Source organism: Cavia porcellus, unplaced genomic scaffold, assembly GCF_034190915.1.
Source record: "Cavia porcellus strain 051 isolate PalLab524CR breed Dunkin Hartley unplaced genomic scaffold, mCavPor4.1 scaffold_4, whole genome shotgun sequence".
Classification (NCBI taxonomy): Eukaryota; Metazoa; Chordata; class Mammalia; order Rodentia; family Caviidae; genus Cavia; species Cavia porcellus.
Genome location: NW_026947487.1, coordinates 70931097 through 70953146, shown reverse-complemented (window position 1 = coordinate 70953146; position 22050 = coordinate 70931097). Strand labels below are relative to the sequence as shown.

The 22050-nt window shown below is 39.1% G+C and overlaps 1 protein-coding gene across 2 annotated transcripts in view; it reads left to right on the top strand.

Moving 5' to 3' along the window:
- The first annotated feature begins 14416 nt into the window (after positions 1–14416).
- LOC100715785 (broad substrate specificity ATP-binding cassette transporter ABCG2-like) overlaps positions 14417–22050 on the top strand; it is a 57092-nt gene continuing 49458 nt past the window's right edge. For both annotated transcript variants that reach the window (XM_063247255.1, XM_063247256.1), the window contains exon 1: positions 14417–14563. The gene's annotated coding sequence lies outside the window, so the exon portion shown is untranslated. The remainder of the gene's footprint in view (positions 14564–22050) is intronic.

Sequence of the window (22050 nt, the reverse complement as noted above, 5' to 3'; positions counted from 1 at the left end):
TGTAAAGTTCTTATCATGAATAAATGTTGGACCTTATCAAAGACTTTTTCTGCATCTATAGAAATTATGTGATTCTTACTTTTGGCTTTATTGATATGGTGGTTACATTTATTGATTTACAAATGTGAACCATCCTTGCATTCCTGGGATAAATCCCACTTGGTCATAGTGTATAATCTTCTTGATGATTTGCTGCATCCTATTTGCCAATATTTTATTGAGGATTTTTGCATCTGTGTTCATTGGTGAGATCAGTCTATAATTCTCTTTTTTAGTTGGGTCTTTCTCAGGTTTTGGTACTAGAGTAATATATTCTTCCAGGAATGACTTAGGAAGGATTGCTTCCCTTTCAATTTCATTGAATAGTTTGAGGAGTGTCGGCATTAGGTCTTCTTTGTATTTCTTGTAGAATTCTGCAGTGCATCCATCTGAGCCTGGGCTCTTCTTTGTAGGTAAGGACTTAATTATGTTTTCCATTTCATTAACAGATTGGGTCATTCAACAGTTTTACATCCTCTTGATCTAGCTTTGTTACTTCATATGTTTCTAAGAATCTGTGTATTTTTTCTGTGTTATCAAACTTTTGAGAGTAGAGGTTTTCGAAATAGGTGTTGATGATCTTCTGTATTGGGTCTGTAGTGATTTCACCTTTTTCACTTCTTATTGCATGAATTTGAGCTTTTTCTTCCCTTTTTTAAATAAGGTTGGCTAGGGGCTTATCAATTTTATTTATTCTTTCAAAGAACCAACTCTTTGATTCGTTGATTCTTTGGATTGTTTTCTTAGTCTCTATTGCATTGATTTCTGCTCTGATTTTTATAATTTCCTCCCTTCTTTTGGCTTTGGGCTTGACTTGCTCTTCTTTTTCTAGCTGTTTAAGGTGTAGCATCAAGCTATTTATTTGTATTCGTTCTGTTTTCCTGATGTGGGAACTCAGTGCAATAAATTTTCCTCTGAGGATGGCTCTCATTGCATCCCACAAATTCCGGTAAGTTGTATCTGCATTTTCATTTTCTTGTAGGTATTGTTCAATTTCTTCTTTAATTTCTTCTGTGACCCACTGATTACTCAAGAGTGTGTTATTCAGTTTCCATGTGTTTGCGGGATTTTTGCAGTATCGTTTATCATTAATTTCTAATTTCAGAGTGCTATGATCTGATAACATGCAAGGGATGATTTCAACTCTTTTGCATTTGTTTAAATATGTTCTGTGAGCTAATATATGGTCTATTTTAGAAAATGATCCATGTACTGCTGAGAAGAATGTGTATTCTGATGTTGTGGGGTGGAACATTCTGTGTTATGTCTAAGAAATCCATTTGTTCGCAGGTGTGATTCAGTTCTGTTATTTCTTTGCTCATTTTCTGTCTGGTTGATCTGTCCCTTGGTGTCAATGGCATATTAAGGTCTCCTGATAAAATTGTGTTAATGATAATTTGAGTTTTCATTTCTGTTAATAGTTGTTGTATATAACTGGGTGCTCCGGAGTTTGGTGCATATATATTTTAGATAGTTATCTCTTTCTCTTGGAGTTTTCCCCTTACGAGTATGTCCTTTATGTTCTTTGTCCTTATGGTGATTGTTGTTTTAAAATTCATGTTGTCTGCAAACAGAATAGCTACTCCTGCCTTTTTTTTGGATTCCTGCTGCATGAAGTATTGTTTTCCATCCTTTGACTTTCAGTCTGTGAGTATCCTTCTGGGTTAGATGGGTTTCCTGTAAACAGCATATGGTTGGATTTTGTTTCTTGATCCATTCTGCTAGTCTGTTTCTTTTGATTGGTGCATTGAGACCATTTACATTAATGGCTATAACTGTTATATGCTAGTTTATTGTTGACATGTTATCTCTCTGCTGTTGCATCTTTATCCTTCTGTTTAATTATCTGATTTGCTTAGTGGTTTTTTCCTTTGTGTATCTAAACTGTCTTTCAATATTTTTTGCAGGGTTGGTTTGGTGTTCATGAAGTTCTTCAGCTGTTCTTTGTCATGGAAGTATCATAATTCACCATCAATTTTGAATAATCGTTTTGCAGGATACATCAGTCTAGGTTGGAAATCATTTTGCTTTAGTATCTGGAATACTTCACTCCATGCTCTTCTTGACTTTATTGTTTTTGCTGATTAGTCTGCTGTGATTCTTATAGGTTTTCCTTTATAAGTGATCTGTCTTTTCTCTCTGACAGCTTTTAATAATCTATTCTTGTGTTGTATTTCTTGGATGGTGATTATTATATGTCTGGGTGTAGTTTTATTTTGGTTATGACTATTTGGAGTTCTATATGCTTCACTGATCCTGATGTCGGTTTCTGATCTCATGCTTGGGAAATGTTCAGCTATTACTTCTCTAAATATCCTCTTGACATCCTTTATGTTGTCTCCTTCTTTTTCATTAATCCCTATCATTCTTGTGTTACTCTTCTTTGCATCATTTTGCAGTTGTTGAATTGTTGTTTCCTGATTCCTTGTTATTTTTAAAAGATCTTTCCTTTCCTGTTCACTAGCTGCAATCCTGTCTTCAAGGTCTGAAATTCTATCTTCACTTTCATTAAGGTGGTTTTTACAACTTTCAGTGGAGTTTTTTATTTCCTGTATATCTCTGTGCATCTGCATTATGTATTCTGTTTGTTTCTTATATTGCTTGTCTAGGGATTCTATCTTTTTGTTTAGTTCCTCCAATTTTTTATCTGTGTTTTCTTTAGATATATTCAGAATCTCTTTCATTTCTTTTATCATTTCTTCTTTTATCTGGGAGATTATTTCGTGTTTGAATTTCTTTAAAAATTCCTGGAGTTGCTTGTCAATTTTAGTAGCTATTGTGTCCGATATTTGAGGTGTCTGGCATATATTTTCTTCTATATACATTGCTCCTAGGGTTTCTTGAGATGGGCTGGAGGTTTGCGGTTGTAATTTGGTCTTTCGTTTTGTCATTTTCCTATATTTCTGTGTTTCAAGTGTTATTTGAAAGCTTCCTCAGGATCTGTTGAAAATCCCCTTCTATGTTTGCAGCTGCTGAGACTCTGGCACCATGCTACCCCAAGCCACTGGGCCTTCAGAACCAATGGCCCTCCTTTGCCTGCTCAGAACTCCGCAGTTCCAGACATGCTGGGCCTCAGGGACACTGTGTGCCCACCTGCCCCTTGGAAGCTCCACAGCTGTCCAATTGCAGCCGGGATGTGGAGGCAGATGTAGACACCTCAAACCCACCTCTCCACTTCACTGCACCTGGAAGCCTGGAGGGACCCAAACAGTCTAGGCTGAGATATCCACAGTCCTCCAGATACACAGGGAGGCCGATGCAGGCACCCCAGATCCGCCCAGCCCCTCCGCTGCACGCTGATGGCTAGGCGTGGCAGTTGGAAACAGGCCTGGCTCCGGGGATAGTGTGGGCCCACCCACCCGTCAGAAGCTCAGCAGCTCTCCAAGTGCAAACGGGATGGGGAGGCAGATGTAGAGGTCTCAAACCCACCTCTCCACTTCACTGCACCTGGAAGCCTGGAGTGTCTGGAAGAGTCTGAGATTTGGGCAGAGTGTGCTGAGCACTCACTATAGGCCACGGTGCCTCAGGAACCTGCAATCCCTCCCTGCTTGCTGAGATATCCACTGTCCTCCAGACACACGGAGAGGCCAATGCAGCCGCCTCAGATCCCTGTCCTAAGGTTCTTAATAGCTTCCCCGTGGCCTCTTAGCAGGACTCCAAAGTGGGGGAGGCTATCAGCAGATCGTCTATGTATTGTAAGTGTCACCTCAAGGTGTTCTTCATGAAACCCCAAGAGATCTCTGGCCAGGGTCTCATCAAAAAGAGTGGGCAAGTTTGTAAAACCCTGTGGCAACCGAGTCCAGGTCAGTTGTTCCATGACCCCAGAATCTGGGTCAGTCTATTCAAAGGCAAAAATGGGTTGACTCACTGGAATGAGAGGTAGAGTGAAGAAGGCATCCTTGAGGTCCAATACGGAGTACCAGGCACACTCTGGGTTGAGGAGGCTGAGTAAAGTGTAGGGGTTAGGCACAATTGGGTGTAAAATTAATACCCGCCTGTTGACCTCCCGGAGGTCTTGCACAGGGTGATAGTCAGTTGTCCCTGGTTTTTGGACTGGAAGCAGAGTCATGTTCCAAGGGGAGGCACAAGGAATGAGGATACCGTTGTCTCTTAGTCTCTGAATATGAACTTTAATTCTCTTTCAGGCTTGGAGACTTATTGGATATTGATGCAAACAAATAGGATGCACCTGGGGTAGGAGCTCTACTACAAGGGGCACTCGGTTGACTGCAAGTCCTGGGGGATTAGTTTCAGCCCAGACCTCTGGGATTTCTTGTCTGCATTTGTATAATAATTCTAGTTCTATGTCTGTAGGTGGCGGCTCAGGTGAATCAGACAAATTTTCCAACAGGTGGTAATTTTCTCCTTCTGGGACAAGGGCTAAAACTCTAATACTCTTTTCAGGACCTTGGGTTGAGGGCATTCCCACTCTTAGTCTTGGCTCATTTGTCAAGAAATCAATTTGTACTGCAATTTATGAAGGAGGTCTCATCCTAGGAGGGGGTCTGGACACTCTGGTACCCATAGAAAATCATGCTGGACCAACTTGTGGCCTGGTCAAGCTAAACTGGCAGTTACCTTTAGGTATGATCTTTTTCCCCCTGTGGCTCTTATTACATTAACTGAGTCTTTAGTCAATCTTCCTAAGGGTTCAGTTAGTACAGAATAGGTGGTTCCTGTGTCCATCAGGAAGTCCACCAGGTGCCCCCCAACCTGAAGAGTTATCCGGGCCTCAAGGGGTGGCAATGAGCCCTGACCTCCTCGTTGTTGGGACAACAAAGACTTTGCTTCTCTCTCAAGTTTAGTCCTTAACCTTGGGCAATCCTTTTCCCAATGTCCCATCTCTTTGCAATATGCACATTGTTCTTTATCTAAAGGAGGTCCTTGTCCCTGGCTTCCTTTTTATTGGTATTGGCTGGCTTTTTAATTTCTCTTTCACAGAGTAATTCTAACACTTTGGTCATTTTCTTGTTGGTGGCTTCTTGGAAATTTTCTTTATTTGCAAAAACCTTTTGCACTCTCTTTTAACTGGCTGAGAGGCCTTCCCTCAAATCCCTCAAGCTTTTGTAATTTTCTTCTGATATTGGGAGCTGACTGGGACATGAAAGCAGCATTAATCTCACAGGCATTCTCAGGTGCCATCGGATTAATTGGGTATGCAGTCTATATGCCTCTAGGAGGTACTCTAAGAACATAGCAGGAGATTCATCACTTACCTGTCTTACCTCAGTCACTTGGGACAAATGGTGGGCTTCTTGGCAGCTGCGTGGAGCGTGTTTAGAAGCCTCAGGCAATAATCATCAAGAGCCCTCTTACCTTTGTATTGGGGTTCCAGTCAGGTAGGGAGGAAGGGAACAGCTGTTGGATCTTCTGTGGATTGGTGGACGCTGACCCATCTGGGTCTTGGACTCCTTTTTGCCCAAGAGTGTAGATACACAGCCTCTCTTCAGCCATGAAGAAGATGCACAGAATCTGTTGGCAGTTGTCCCAGGTGGGGCAATGAGTAGAGAATACAGATTCTGAAAGGTTAATCAGAGTTTCAGGATCCTTGAAAAAGGAAGGTTCTGAGTTTTCCAATTATAAAGGTGTGAAAATGAGAAAGGAGTATACACAAACATTGAGCTCCCACTCGGAGTGGGGACCTCCCATAATGGACACAGTGGAACCGCCTCAGAGCTCTGCTCTGAGGATGCCTGGGCCACAGGTGTCAGCTGGTGCGAATGGGATATGGTGGGGATGGAGCAGTGGAATCAGGTTGGGGATCAGAGTTGGGGTAAGGGGGATGCAGCGGGAGTCCCTCCAGCAGTTCGAGGTGCTCTTCTTTGACAGGCAGGACCAGAGGTGTGGTAGATTCAGAAGGCAGCTTTTTGAGTTTTTCTTTTGGTTTGAGGGCTGCAATAACTCCATCCCGAGAGGCTTAATCAATGAAGGGGCAGCATAAATTATGTCTATTCAAATCTGAATATAGACAATTTGATCAGGGTGAGCAGCAGGCCCAAAAACATACCAGTGAGTGGCTTGTGCTGTCTCTGTTAAAAGACCCGGAGGGGGGGCCATACCCCCTGGGTCCATAATGGCCATTCCTGTGTGATCCCCATATTCCTCTGCTCACCAATTGAATTCTTTGAAGTGATCAAGCACAAGGCTGACGGGAGGCTGGATTTAGATTCAGTTTGCCCCATGGCTGGCAAAGATGTCAGTTCTTTTCTCCTGTGGGGGACTCTAAGCGACAGAGATAAGATTAGAAAGAAGAGACAAAACAAAAATGAGATGACAATAATGGTCAGAATCGCTTTCGCCCATTTTGAGCTTGTAGAAGGGGTTCCTAGAAGAAAATGATCTGCTAGATTTGAGTAACCAAAAGGGGAACAGTTAGACCAAATAGACATACAGACAGACATACAAGACAAGACAAGCTGCAGCAAAAATGGCCTTTACTTAAAAATAGGTCAAATTTTGGGATCTGGAAGAATTATCAAATTAACCAACAGCGCAGCTCCCACCAGGGAAGAGTCACAAATGGATGAGGCTCTTCCCAAAGCCAATTGACTCTGCCCTCGAGAGGTCCTTGCTCCCCAAATTGAGGGCATCCCCTCCAAAAGTACAAATTGACTGCAGTCCAAACAAACCCTCCAGAATACTTACTTTTAGGTGTTTAGAATTGAGTTGGGGGTCTTGCTTCCATCCCAGATGAGCTTCCAAATGAGATAATTTGGACTCCAGAATGAAATCCAAGGAAGCAAGGAATTAAGAAATTTGGAGAATAGGCTTTTATTTCAGGCCTGGCGATGCAGCTCCCTTAGGATTGACCCAGAGACTGTGCACCTCAAAAACTAAGGAAGGGATTTTTAAGGCTAAAAAAATAAAAAAAAAATAAAAAAATAAAAAAATAAAAAACCTCAGAGCTATTAAGCTGTTGACTTAGTCCTGACAACATCTGGAAACTGTAAAGCTGTGGACTTAGTTCTGATAACATCTGGAGCTTTTGGCACATTTCGTTACTCCCACCCTGTGGATAAACATTATCTTAGAATAGCACATCTGCAATAACATGTGGAAAAGAAAGTAAGGAGTTAATTATCTCGGGACAGCTCATTAGCAATAACATGTGAAAAGGGGTAGAAAGTTACAAGAAGCTGAAACTTACGTTTTTACAAGGATTAGAAACTTAACCCTATCAGCTCATACAGAACAAGAGGAGGCGCATTGGTTAGAGTTAAGCCATAACAAACTAATGGCTCTTCATTCCCATGGCTTTAGTACATCAGTGTTCCACACTTCAGTCTGATTGTAATTGTGCTTGTTCAACTTTGTGACTGGGTCCCCAGGCTGGAAGCAACCAAAATGAATCCTGGCCATCTGCTTTTCCTGGCCATTGCTTTGAGGGGCAGTGGATGAGAAATCCTTCTTAGCTGTTGTTAATACAAAGTCATGGAGTGGCCTGAAGTTTCCTTCAGTCTCCCCACTTTCTGTGGGAGGTGAAGGATGGGGTAAATCTCACAGTAAAGACTGACCAAATGAGGAAAATATATCATTGCACAGTGGTTCAATAAGGAAATGAATGAGACAATTGAAGCCTGGACTGCATAGTTTGCATCTAACCTAAGAAACAAAACAAAGACCATGTAATGTTCATGACACATTTGCTTCAGCATGGTAATCAACCCCAATAAAAATTATTTTTATTAAACTTTAGTGTAATACAAGTAGATGCTAGTAAGATGTAAAAAAAAATACCCTACTTCTAAGAAAAAAAAAGTTAGAGAATAACCAAATTAATAAACTGGGTATCATAATCTTAAAAGAATAACCAAAATGTTGTTCAGAGATAAGCCCTAGAAAAAGACTGTCTGATTCAAAGAAGAAACAAGCAAAAAAGAACCATACTTTCTCTTCAATAAAGTAAAGGAAATTTCTATTATCAGTGTGTTTCTAACTCCCATAAATGCATCTGGTTTTGATAAAAACAAAGAGGGATAATAGAATGTTGTCATAAATCAACACTTTCCCTCAACACCAGTGTTATTCTACCAAGTATAATGTCTGTGGCTTTATGACATGATGGAGACAAAAAAGGCAGACCTTAGTTTGAGGTCATCTTTCCAGTGTCTCCTTATTCAAGAACTGAAAATATTGCCTCAAATCCAAGCCTCTCCAATGCCAGGAAAATAAGCCTAGCTGCTTTGCTGTGACAAGGATTATGAATGTGAAATTTGCTGTGTTTTCAGGAAGAAGAAACAAAGGTAGAATTCAGGGACAAAATTATGATAAAGTTGTAAGAAAATGTATCAAATTTCAAAATATTTATTTTGCCCAAATTCCCACTGTGTACTAGGCCTTGCAGCATAATGAACTTTTGTGACAAAATTTCTGTCTACCACTCGGTGAAAATGGAAACAGTAGCTGCCCTAGATATGTAATGTAAGTCTGTGTTCAGCAGCATAGTGGATTTGCTCCCTCTCTGGTGTGGTGGGGAAAAACTCTTGGACTTAGAGTAGGTGTAAGTCCTTTCAGTGAACAAATCCTTCTATATCTAAATGAGCTCATGTGTAACTGAGTCATTCTGCAGTAATGCATGTGGAGCATACTACACAACTCATGTGTCCTTCCATGGTAAGTACTATACTTAATGCAAATGAATTATTGTGTTATCCTTTTGAAAGTATTTTGATGTTTCAGTGGTTAGTGAAAGTTTTTTTTTTTTTTTTTTTTAGGACATTTGAGTTTGAAATGAGATGCTTTGATAGGGGATCAAGAACTTACAGTCTCTGGTGTCTGTGATACCAGTTCATGGACCTAAAAAGAAGCAATGGCTTAAAGGGAATGAATGTTCCTCAGCTGAGATCATGGCATTCTCCCTTCAGGCACTAGAAGATCTCACAAAATAAATATCTGCACAGTTGAGTGTGTTGGTGTGTGTCAGTGGCCTGTTAAATGTATCTTCTAAAGAAAGAAACATATCTCACTACATTGAGAAGGACATCTCGTTTCTACACAGTGACATTTTAAAAAGATGGCAGTTTTAATAAAGTAAGATGGTTTAAAATTGTACTGATATTTTCCTTTTCCATGTTCATTGTTTTTTTATCGGTACCAGGGATCGAACTCACGACTGCCTGCTTGCAAGGCAGGAGCTTATGCCGCTGAGCTAAATCCCCAGCCCCTCCGTGTTCATTGTTAATGTTTGATTCTCATACGTTAGTTTATGTCTAGTTACTATTTCCTGATCGCTGAGACAAAATACCTGATGACCAAAATTGGGAAAGGAAAGGTTTATTTCTTACAAAATTTGGAAGTTTCAGTCCATACTCAGGTGGCTCCAAGCATGGCAGGGCCACATTTCATAGCAGCTGCAAATAGCAAGGCAGAAACTGGCAAGAGAACCTGACACACCTTGCTGCCATTACATCACATCCTGGCTCCACCCCTATGTGGGTGTAGACTGACACCATCAATCCAAGCACTAGACAATGAACCAATCACAAATGCACAATGCAAACACATGAGGCCTGGGGGCCACAGACATAAACCATGACAGTTTATGTGAGAAGAGAGAATATTTCTTTTTGTTTCATGGCACCTTTCCATGCCTGAGGGAGGGAGAACTTTCAGAATTGTGACAGGGCCATATCCTCTTCCTTTACACTATTGCTTTCCCTTTAGATCCTATTTTGGTTCATGGGTTGGGCTCACAGGTAGCTGTATATGTTGTGCTCAGCTATTAAAAGAGCCATTTCAAACTTAAATGTACTCAAAAGAAGTCATTTTATGATTCATAGTGTTCAAATTTGTTTTAGAATTGAAACAAATTTTTGTTCTGAATTATTGGCTGTAAAACCCTGTGAAAATGAATAATGATTTCATTTACCAACCTACTTCCTTTGCTTTGATCCAGGTGTGGCAAACTGATAAGAAAAATTCAGAGCCAGCCTGCTGGTCAGAAGGAAGTGGACAGGAAACATAGGACTCCTGAAGGGGGAATCTGCCAATAGCTTTGTAATAGTTGATACATTGTGTTAACTCAAGAAATTTAGAAGTTCAACTAAGTGATGTGCTCAGTGGCGACATGCAACTACTGGCTAGCACATTAACCAGGCTCCTCAAGTTGCGTTCCTCATTTTAATATGTCCCAGATACACTGTGTTTTATAAGGTGCTTTCCTTGCTGAGTGGGATGAAATTACTTATTTTTGTTTGTTTCTTGTTTTTTATTTAAAGAAAAAAAGCAAAACAAAAAAGGGTAGAAATAATACAGAATTTCAAAAACATTAATGCTAAGAAATCACTAGTTGAAAACTACATATTGTCATTTTAGAAATAGTTGTTTAAGACACAAAATTAAAGCATAGAAAGTGGACAATCAAACAGTGAGAATGCAAACCGTTTTGTTCAATGATGCAACAAAAACTTAGCAATAAGGTTATCAAACCTGTACACTTAAACCTATGTGCACTTATATCCTTCAGAGCACTTTGCTTCCCTTTCTTCTCTACAGCATGTACTATACATTTTGGATCTTCTTACTCCAATAGTTTTTATGAATTTTTACACCAGACAGACAATGTGATATTTAAAACTGTGATTCTTATTTATTTCAATTATGAGAAAGTCTCCAGTTGCCTCCTTGTACCTATAATGGCTTCAAGATCATCCTTTATATAGCTGAGTAGTATTCCATAGTATAAACATACCACATCTTTTTCATCCACTCTGAAGTTGATGGGCATTTTGGTTGTTTCCAAGATTTAGCTATTACAAATTGTAACTGTAGGTGCATGTTAGGGGCTGAGGATTTAGCTCAGTGGCATAAGCGCCTGCTTTGCAAGCAGGCAGTCGTGGGTTTGATCCCTGGTACCGATAAAAAGGAAAAAGACAAAAAAAAAAAATAGGTGCACGTATGTCACTGTGACATGACCTTTTCAGTTTTTCTGGGAAAGTACCCAGGAGGGGAAGAGCTGGTTTGAATGGAACTTCCAATCCTAGTCTTCTGAAGAATCCCCGTGCTCAGTGAATAGGCCTGTTCTCCCCCTATTTGTGTTCTTGCTGCCTTTGCTGTCTTCTGTCCCTTTGAACTATTGCCCCTGTGTCATTCCACCCTGCCTTGGACACACCTGATAATGAACTGAAAGCTTCACAAACTGAGCTAAATAAAACCTTTCCTTCCCTAATTTTGGATGTTAGATATTTTGGTTCATCAATGAGAGAAAAGTAACCAAGAAAGGCTTTAATTAAAAAGAGATGGAAGGTGTTTTTAGTACTGCCAAGTGCTAAGAGATACACAATAATTGGAGCAAGCAATAATTTTGACTACCATGGGCATTTTCAGTACAGGATTTTTTCTTATAGCTGTAGCAGGACAAGTCTAGCCTCCTTTGCTCCAGTTCACTAAGATTTGAATCTGATACTTCACTTGTAGGCAGTGTCTTGCAGCCAAGGAAACTTGATGCTCAACAGTCTTGGCTCAACAACTGTGAAAATATGATCTGAACAAAGCCCATACTCCCCGCTGTCCTAGTTTTAGGATTCATAGCCTGGGTTCTGGATCACTTTCGTATGCTTCAGCAGAATAAGAAGAAGGAGCTTTGAGTTTCTTAGTAAGGGCTGTGGGTGACATTGATCTTCAAAAGAAAAGCAAAAATGTTTAATAAATATATCCTTTGCAGAGAACAGCATTATAGATTTGGAAATAAATAAATAAATCACAGAACACTAAAAAGGATCCTTACTCTGTAATTGGGCCATGTTTCTTAAACTAATCCCATTTTTCTTTAAATGTGTGTTATATCTCCTCTCTTGACTATTACAGGAATTAATTGCCTAGATATTATCTAGAAAATGGTAAGTTCTCAATGACTGTTACTAGAATAAATTGACTATTATTAATGTTTTGTTAATCTATTGGATTCTTTACTAAAGCAATAATGGAGATGTTGAGTAAATTTCACATATGCTAATAGTGAAACTATATTCCTTTTGTCATGAATTTCAGATGTACTGGTGAAGAATTCCTAACAAGTCTGGGTATTGTTATCGCCCCTTGGGGCTTATGGAAGAATCTGCGGCTTTGGCTGGTGTAATGATTGTCTTCTTCATAATTGCTTTTTTAAAATTGTTAATCTTTAAAAACATTTTTAAATCCTCCATAATTTACTGTAAATTACATTCATATTAAACAGGAACATTGTGATTTATTTTCAGTGCCTTATGTTTTCCTTTTGTCTCCCAACAGTTGCCACTGCATTGCTGTTTAGCCACAATTATTTTTTCTGGGACCACTTGCCAAAATTAGAGCAAACTGAGTTATACATAGAAGACCCCAAATCAATAATTAAAGATACTGTACACTGTTTACTAAGTGACATTTTTAGGCAATAATCTTTAGGAAGTAATCTAATGTATTGCACTGAAAAGTTAATTCTACAGCATCTTGACAACCTGTTAATAACTTTGGTAGTTATAGTCTGTGACTTTCAAATGAATAGAAGACATATATTATTTTTATAATCTATGAATCTCTCATCTGAAGTTTTTTTTGTAACTAACAAAAGAACTGATATTATGTTAGATGAATTAAATTTAACACAGCTTTGAAAGGAAAACCAGTGGTACTTCAACATTAAAACAAAACTTGATGGTGGAAAATATGTTTGATACCATTGATAAAGTTGGTAGAATGTACTGGTAGTCCTCTCTAGAGAATTGTAATATCTCAGGATTGTGTGAGGAGATGTTAGGCTCTTTTATCACTTCTGGGGCTTTGATGTTATCTTTTTCCCCCTCTGGAACTCAGTCGTTTAAAGTCTATGTATCAGAATTTGCTGAGTAACTGTGCTAAGACACATGTCTGGATCTTGCCTCATCCTACTGTAGTATCTGCAGAGTTGCCTCCTTGAAGAGCTGACCACTGATGGGCTCCATAATTCCCAAGATTCTTGCCATTCCAGAGTTTCTAGACTTGTGGCTTACTGTTGTATCTATCCCTGGACAAGCCCTTGCTACTTATTCATTTTATTTCCTTATTATTCTCAATTTGAAAATTCTATTGAATGTGTGAGCAGCAGAAGTGACCAAAGTGAGGGTAGTGTCAGAACTATATCTATTCTTTACATTTAAGCCAAATCCAATTTTGCCCATAAAACTTTTCTATGTTCATTAAATCAAATGTAGCATATTATGCGCTGAGAAAAAAAGGGATAGCACTCACATTACTTTCAAGAGGAAAGTAAAATTTTCTCGTACAGTGTTGTCATCCAGTTGTTTTTTATGTATAGATTTTTGGTATATGCTTTGTATATTATATATATATATATATAATATTTCACCCCCTTTGGTGCTGGAACATGAACTTTGTCCGAAGATGTTTACCGCTGAGGAAATTCCCCTGCCTTCTCATTTTATATATGTAATTCCAGGATTGTATATTCAAATTAGTTGTTTTGCTTTGTTTGTTCATGTTCTTTCTCTCTGCTTCACATGTCTTCCCCTGATATATGAGGACTCAGAGAGGGAGAGAGTGAAACAGTTTTCCTCTTGAAATTTGCCTCCCAGCTTGTTATTCAGGAGCTATTGAGAACACGATCTGAAAGAGTTGCCATATCTGTGGCTTACAATAAATCAGGACAAACAGATCTATTTCTTCGTGGTTCTTTAGTAATGGATAAACTGAAGCTAAAAGAATAATTATCTGCAAATGCTAGTTATTGAAAAATATACAGTATGGTGTTTTCAATATTATAAAACATTATGCACCATCAATTTCTTTCTCTAGTCTTTTCTTAGGACTCTCCTGTATTGGGCGAAAAACTAATAAGAATTTCTAATGTCCATTTAAATAAAGCAACTGGATGTTTGCATGATTTTATTTTTCTGATATGGCAAAGCAGAAGATATCTCCATGCAAGGACTCATTTCTGAAGGTAGATGGTGGAGTTGATACCCTGCTGTTTTCCTAATCCCATAGTCACTTTCTAGAGATTATGGATCCTTAGAATAGCGCAGGGAAGTACACAGTGGTGGCTTGTTAGTAATAATACGGAAGATTTTCATGGAAAATTTCAGTTCCTTATTTTATAGAACTTGGCACAACCCCTCAGTCAATGTCCAGGAAAGAACTATCATCCTTTCACCTTTGGGATGGACAAGCTATGTGAGCAGAGCAGGTCTTCATCAGCCAGGGACCGCGTCGGAAACAGTGATGTCTATGTATTTGGAAAAGTCATGCAGGCAGGAGTAATGGACTTGTCCCTAGGTGCACAGTAGGTCTTTAGGCGCCCAAGAGAGAGTGTTGATCCTTGCCCAATGGGCGGCTCAGCCCTCTGCCTACTGGACTCATATCTGGCCCTGTCAGGTGTCCCCACCCAAAGAAGTGGCAGGAATCAACATCTGCACCACATTGCCTTCCAAAAGCTAACCGCGCCCTGGTGCACCCTAGGCTCCCAGGGCTGTTTCCTCCATCCAACCCAGCTTTCCTACAGACTGGCAGAGAGTACACTGCCCACCAGCCGGCCAACTCAGATTTGCCTGCGGTGAGTACCCTACCCAGGAGAGGGAGGAGGGGCAGTCCCTGCAAAGAAAGAAGTTGCAGACTGTGTCCTGTGTCTCCGCGGAGGAGCAGGAAGTCAGAGGGAACCCAGGCCCCAAAGGCTACAGGGAGGCAGCTAGGAGTAGAACCTTGGTGCTCTGGGAGGTCTTCTGGATGTCTCACTACTGGAGGAGCCCAGTAAGGCACTGCCTACAGTAGCAACTACTTGGGAGATTGAGGCCTGAGGGCCAGGTGAACCCGATATTTTGTGGGCAAACCTGGAAAGCATAACACAAGAAACTCTTAATATAACGTGAGTGCAGTACAGATGTTTCCTGTCATTAACTGGAAACTGCTCTTCAGATACTGTTTACAAGTTTCCACGACTCCTCTCTTAGGTTTAACAACTTTTTAATCTGTGAGTGTGGAAACTCTGCCTGTGAGTCCTGTTATTCTGAGGTTCCAGCCCTTAATTACCTGAACCCAATGAACTGAGCCCCGTGAGTAATTTGGTATGAGTGTGTGGTGGGAGAGGTACATAGGGTTTGTGTGTACTTTGTATTGGAAATCACCTTAGTGCTTAGTAGAGATGATGAGTCTGTGGCTCCCCCAGACTGCTTTGAAAGTGAGTATGAAATAGAAGCTGTCAATTCTCTCTCTCTGACTCTGTTTCTCTCTCTGTCTGTCTTGTGGTGTGTATGTGTGTGTGTGTGTGTGTGTGTGTGCGCGCGTGCGTGCATATGTGTGTGCGTGCGTGCATATGTGTGTGTGTGTGTGTGTGTGTGTGTGTGTGTGTGTGTCTTGAAATGATAACAAGGTGCAAGTGATTCTGGGTCTGAGCCAGTCAGTAGGGATAACCCTCTTGCTTTCCCACAAATGTCTGAAGATAAGTATAGTTGATATAGGATCAGGAAAAATTTACTGAGAGGGAAATATACCATGGTTGAAGGTAAATTTGGTAACAATAGTGTTTTGAAGGAATTGATCAATCAGTTTTATTTTCTGCTTTTTTTTATCGGTACCGGAGATCGAACTCACAACCGTCTGCTTGCAAGGCAGGTGCTTTTGCCACTGAGCTAAATCCCCAGCCCCAATCAGTTTTATTTTAGCAGAACACAAAATTTGTCCACGTTTGCTCATTTTACTACAGTTACTGATTTCCTCTTTGTATTTTTCTGTGAATAGTTGAGTTTTATCAATTACAAAAGTTTATTAACATAATTCTAATTAGAAAAATATTTTTAATTAGTAGAAAAAACACCAAATCAATGGATTGTAAACCTCTCAGTATTTGATATTGCATGTTTTGTTTCTTTGTGACAAAAAATAAAGAAAATCTTGTTTTTCATAAAGATATACAGATTAATATTTAAAAATAGGCAATTTTGAACTAGGCCCTGGAGTTTATTAAGTAATTTCCTTAAAAAACATTCTCGTGCATCACAAAGAATTAGAATATCACATGCACATGCAAAATCTATTTCTGAACTTAATATCATTAAGTAATTACAGTGTATATATGAAGCATGTGAAGTGATCAAAAACATGATGAGTAGAAGATAAACTGCAACTTAGGATGGAAAGATGCCATGAAAGGGCACATTAGAGGGCTAGTGATTTAGCTCAGTGCGGTAAGTGCCTGCATGGCAAGTGTGAGGTCATGAGTTCAATCCTCAGTCCCCCTCACCCCCCGCAAAAGAAAAGAAAGGAGCACATTAGAATGGGCATCAGAGAATCAAAGGGTCCTCTCTGCTTAACAGATCGACATTGTAATTAAAAGGGAAAGACCAGTCATATATTTGGTTGAGAGTAATGCGAAAAATGTGCTGGCTATTCAGTGAAGCTTTTCTTTTACTTTTGAGGGAACTGTCCTGTACAAGTGTCACACAGGGATGCAGAGGAGACTGAAGAAGGAAATGGGAGAGCAGCCTCAGTGCTGCCCCATAACACAGAAGTCCATAGTCTCCTGTACAATCTGAGAGGGCTCATATAGTTGTCATTGTTCTTAACCTATATGTTCTGGGTCACATTAGGATGATAAGTCTCTGGTCCTACACATGGTTTGGAGGTTGGGTCTTATTCAATAGTAATGCTAGAAATTATGGGAGATAATTGGATCTCATGTTCTATAAATACTCTCCAAATATTTCTATCAAGCATTAAAATATTTTAAATTTTTTTTCAATTGGTAAGTAGTAATTTAAATATGCATTGTGTTTAATGTGAAATTTCTGTTCACATATAAACATAAAACGGTCACATCAGGGTAGTTTGCATTTGTCATTTCATATGACTTATCAACAGTTTTTGCTGGCATCAGATGCTACACATGAAACTACAGGACTTAATGCCAGTTTGTTTCTTCTGATTTGTGAATTGAGACCATTTACAATGAGAGCTTTAACTGATATGTATTTATTTATTCTTGTCATATTATTATCCTGCTCTTAATTCCCTGTCTTTCCTTTCTGTTAATTGTTGACCTGCCTTATAGTTTCCTTCTCTAAGTGTTCTTTTAATAGTGTCCCCTGTGATTTTTTCTAGAAAATCATTCATTACAATTTGAAGAGCTAGTTTAATGGTTGTTAATTTCTTCACTTGTTTTTTGTCATGGAATTGTCTCATTTCTCCATTAATTGTGAAGGATAGTTTTTCAGGTGACATCAATCTGGCTTGGCAGGTATTTTCTTCCAGGATTTGAAAATCGTCACTCCAACTCTCCTTGACTTAAGGGTTTGTGTTGAGATATTGGGTGTGATTCTGATGGGTTTTCCTTTATATGTGATGTTTTTCTTTACTACAACAGCTTTTAATATTTTGTTCTTGTGCCAAAATTCTGGAATCTTGAATATTATATTCTGAGGTTCAAGTTTATTGATATGTCAAATTCTTATTCCAAGTTCTAAATGTTTTCTACCATTGCTACTGTGTAAGTTTATTCATACCTTTTTTGCTGACTTTCTTTTTTGTTGACTCCTGTGAACCATGATTTTCTTTTTTGAATCATGTTGTAGCTGTTGAATTGATCTTTCATTTCCCTGTGCTTGTATTCTCTCAAGCCACTTGTTGCAGGTTGGGATGGATCGTTCTACTTTGCTCCTTAACTTCATTGCTGGTGTTCTAGTTTTGTTGCTGTAGCTGTGGTCCCTAACCTTACTGACCTACTGCTTCTGCCCTGCCATGGAGACACCCAGGGTTGCTCCATCCTGCTTTAATCTCCTCTTACTCTCCTATGGCTCTTTAAATCCCATGAATCAGTATCGCTGTTCAAGTCACTGGTTGCAGGGCAGTGAGCTTTTTGCACTGTCTCTGCTGAGGTCCTTAACCTTATTGTCACTAGGGGTTCCAGTTAACCACTAGGACTCACAGGAAAAAGAAAAGACAAAATGAAACAAAAAGCTGGTCTCTCACTGGGAAGGAGCAGTGCTGGTGAAATTTGCTGTTAGCTTGTTGACTTATGTTCTTAAGAGGCCTAGAATAGCTCAAATATCCAAAACAAAAGAAACTTCCTTAGGATTCCCCAAATATATAAAGCAGCCTCATGATCTTTTATGCGATCAAGATATTTTACAGGAATTTAGTCGTGCACTATTTAGCTTGTGGTGAATGGCTTCTAATGAAGCTCCTGAGAGGATGTTGAGTATTTTTTCCTGTTGGACTGCTACAAAGTACTTGGCTTTCAAGACAATACTAAACTTTCAGGAACTATACAATTTAGTCTGAACTTTAAAGATGTTTCCTTTCTGCCCAAACATAACAAAGTTCATATCTTTTAGTTAGACTTTTTGCTTCTGACCTGACCTGAAGTTGCTTACTCTACCCAAATGGCTGTGTCAACATTTAGGCAGACTTGAATTTTCCTCATCCTGATCTGTTACTCTGCCATTCTTAACTGCAATCTCCTACTGTTTTGGAGCCTGAGCACCGTATAGGACACTTCTTTTAAAAAAACCAAGGCCCAATACACATGGCCTCTATTGAAATTATCAATGTGTCCCTTATTCCTGACTGAAATTCCATGAAGCTGGCCTTTTCTGCCCAGTTTTATGAACATTCTGGCCTTCTGAGGTGTGAACATAAGTATCCCTAAACTATTCTTATAGCATTGAGAGTTTCTCTAGTCTGCACTTCCAAGTGTTTCCAAACTCCTCCCTCTTATCATTACACATGTTTCTGATCCATACAGTCAGTGGGTTCACAGTTATTACTCCAGTGCTGGTAGCAAATTTGTTGCTGTTGTTACTTTAGTCTCTTTCCTCTTTTGGTATACAATGTTTCACACTAATAGTTTAAAGAAAGAGAATTTTTTGCTTGCTCACAATTTTTGAGAATTCAGTCCATGGATGACTTTAATTCAGAAACAGTGTGATGGATGTTTATAGCACAGGAAATCTGTTCAACCCATGGTAGCCAAGAAACAGAGGGGAAGGGCCATATAGAACGTGACATGTCATCTTCCAGGTCATGCTCTAAGGCTTCCAACTTTCAGAACAAAGATTCTCATCTGAACAGCACATTCAACTTTTAATTCATTGTTTAGTGTCTCAAGTTATAGTCACTTTCCAAAAGTTGTACCTCTGAAGCTATGAGGCATTTGGGAGACAATTTAGATCTAAATGATATCAGGCTTATTTTTAAAAATTACTACATTTAAAATAATTGCATTTTTAAAAGCCCACATTTTGAAAAGAAACTCTTTGCACAATTTACCAAAAAGAAAAACAAATTTATGTATGCAAAGGCATCTAGTAAAATATCTAGGGGATATTTTGTAGAGGACCTATAAAATAAAGTTCAGTATTTTTAATGAACATCCCTAAAGTCACAGATAATTTTTATAGTGTGGGACATCAATTATTTGGCCTTTCAAAAACTACATGTAGAAACCAAGAAGTAGTTGAGAAGTAGAGAAAACTTCAGATAATATTGGCAATTTGTGAAGGTTTCTATATAAATGTGGAAGAATCACTGAAACAACCTACAGTAGATAAGGCTCTTAGAGAATGAATGAATGAATGATTGTCAGTGGGAGGTCAGAAAATGACCTAGTGAACATCAGTAAGTTCCCTGGAGATATTCACACATATGTGGCTTCATTATTTTAGCCATAGTAGACCCTTTGTCTTGCTTGGTTTTGCTTTTCACAACAGACAGAGCAAGCATTGTAACACTGTAATTTTCTCAAGTCAATGGGATTGAAACAAAATTCACATCTAACTTTGACTTATTATGTGCATTGTATTGCTAACAGCAGGTTTTTCTAGCAAATGAAGCTAAAAGGTTCATTGGTTATTACTTCTAGTTCGTTCTCAGCAGCACCAGACAGTAGAGCCCATCTGGTAAGCATCTCTCTGGATGGTCATCATTTTTCATCCCTGGCACAGGGCATTGCTAAGGAAGTGGCAACTCAGATTTCTGTTCAGAGACTAAAGGAAGTTGGGTGACTGCTGTTGCACACATCAGTGACCACCAGTATCTCTATCTTCCTCTACAAAACTATATGTTACGAACTAATGCTCAGAATTTTTTATGAAAAGAATGTTAATTACTACCCTGCACCTGGTGGATCATTTTCTTCTCTGAACTGTTTTTACTATATGAGGAGCTCTGCATTTCTGCTCTGGTTATTTTTTAGAATTTTGCAGTTATTATCAAAGCATTGAGATGGATCAGTAGTCGCATAGTGTGCCACAGAATCTCTTCCTCCAAGAAGGATACATCCAGTCACTTACCAGCCTGCTAATCTTATCACTGATCATAGAGGTAGAAGGATCAACCTCACAAAGGTGGGGAAAGTTAGTGTTAAGTATGTGTTTAGAAACACATACTTTTATACATTAATATGCTAACCTGACTCGATCTAGCTTGCTCAATGCTAAAAATCAGTAGCCCGGATCCCAGGTTAGTCAGAATTTTAAAAAGCATCTCTTCAGGGAGACGCTATCATTTTCTTTCCAATTTCCCTTCCAGTTTTCTTAGATATCACAAAACATATCATCTAGGTTACTTTAATATGTATCATATTTTTCCGGCCTGTGGGTAAGTCCATGGAACCCCTAGAGGGGCAGTGGAGATGAAAAGGGAACAAGAGATACATAGAGCGGAGACAAGTTGAGGAATTCCAATCAATTCTTGTTTATTCACAGAAGGAGTAACAAATATATAGGGTATTGGGGAGGAGGGATTTGGGTTCTGAGATATCAGCAGGTAACTTAGCAACAGAGGCAAGAGGGAGGTTCATAGGTCAATTCATATTTCCCATTTGTGGGATCATAAGAATAATCCCTGAACAACGGACCAGGCTAAACAAGTTATGCAAAGTGCTGCTTAATTACCAAACTTAACTCCTAGAGGGAATTAAGGTGGTGTGGCCTGCAGATAGATATAAAGTGGCAGCCAATTACAGGGCTTCCCACATCATATGATATCACTCATGGGTTGTACTCTGCCTCTGTGTTATAAATTTAAACATCTTTGTTAAGTGTTGAGTTTAATTTTACGAGAACAGACCTCTGAGAAAATGTGCCTTTTTTTCAGACATTGTTCTAAGGAGACACATGTCCTTGTCAAAATGATGCGATGTAAGATGAAGTCATGTTGGTTACAGCTTTGCTTTCCAGTTACATGCATTTAATTGTCATGAGTCTCATTTGTCATTTAACACACGGTAGCCTAGATGCAGGAAGAAGGAAGAAGCCAGGTATAAGAATATATTCTTTATGGTTAAGTAGTACCCATTCTATAACACACACACACACACACACACACACACACACACACACACATCTTTTTTATCCATTTATTGGTTGATGTGCATCTGGGTTGCATCTAAGATTTAGCTATTAAAAATGTGCTGTGATATACATGGGTATGCGTACATCACTGTGGCATGGTCTTTAATTCTGAGGAGATAATAAGAGGAAGACTGTAAACAAGAACAAAATATATAATAGATATTGTGAAACTAGAAGGACTTGTTCAAGGGAAAGAGGAACTAGGAAGAGTGGATGGGGAAGTGAAAAAGCTAAGAAAAGAAGGATAAAATGGAAACAAGACTTTGTAAATAAGGAAGAGGGGTTGAAGAAAGAGGATGGGAATGGGGAAAAAAAAAGAACCAAAATATACCTTCCACAGGTACGAATTTCCTAAAATGAAGGTGATCATTTTGTATTCTAACTTGGACCAATGAATTCAATAAAAAAGAAATCATAAGAAGGACCTTCCACCATGTGAAGACACAGGATTCATCTGTAAGCCTGAAAGTAGATATCAGCAGACACTGAAGCTCCTAGTTGCATGCCCTTAGACTTGGCAGTCTCTAGAATTATAAGATAAAGTTGTCACTTATAGAAATTATACATATATGTGTATTTTCAGGTCCTGTTTTCAGTGAGCGATCTCTTTAAAAAAGTTTCCACATTTTAACAGCATATTCAGTTATGAATTCATCAGTGGGTTAATCCACTGATTATCAGTATAGCATCCCATGAT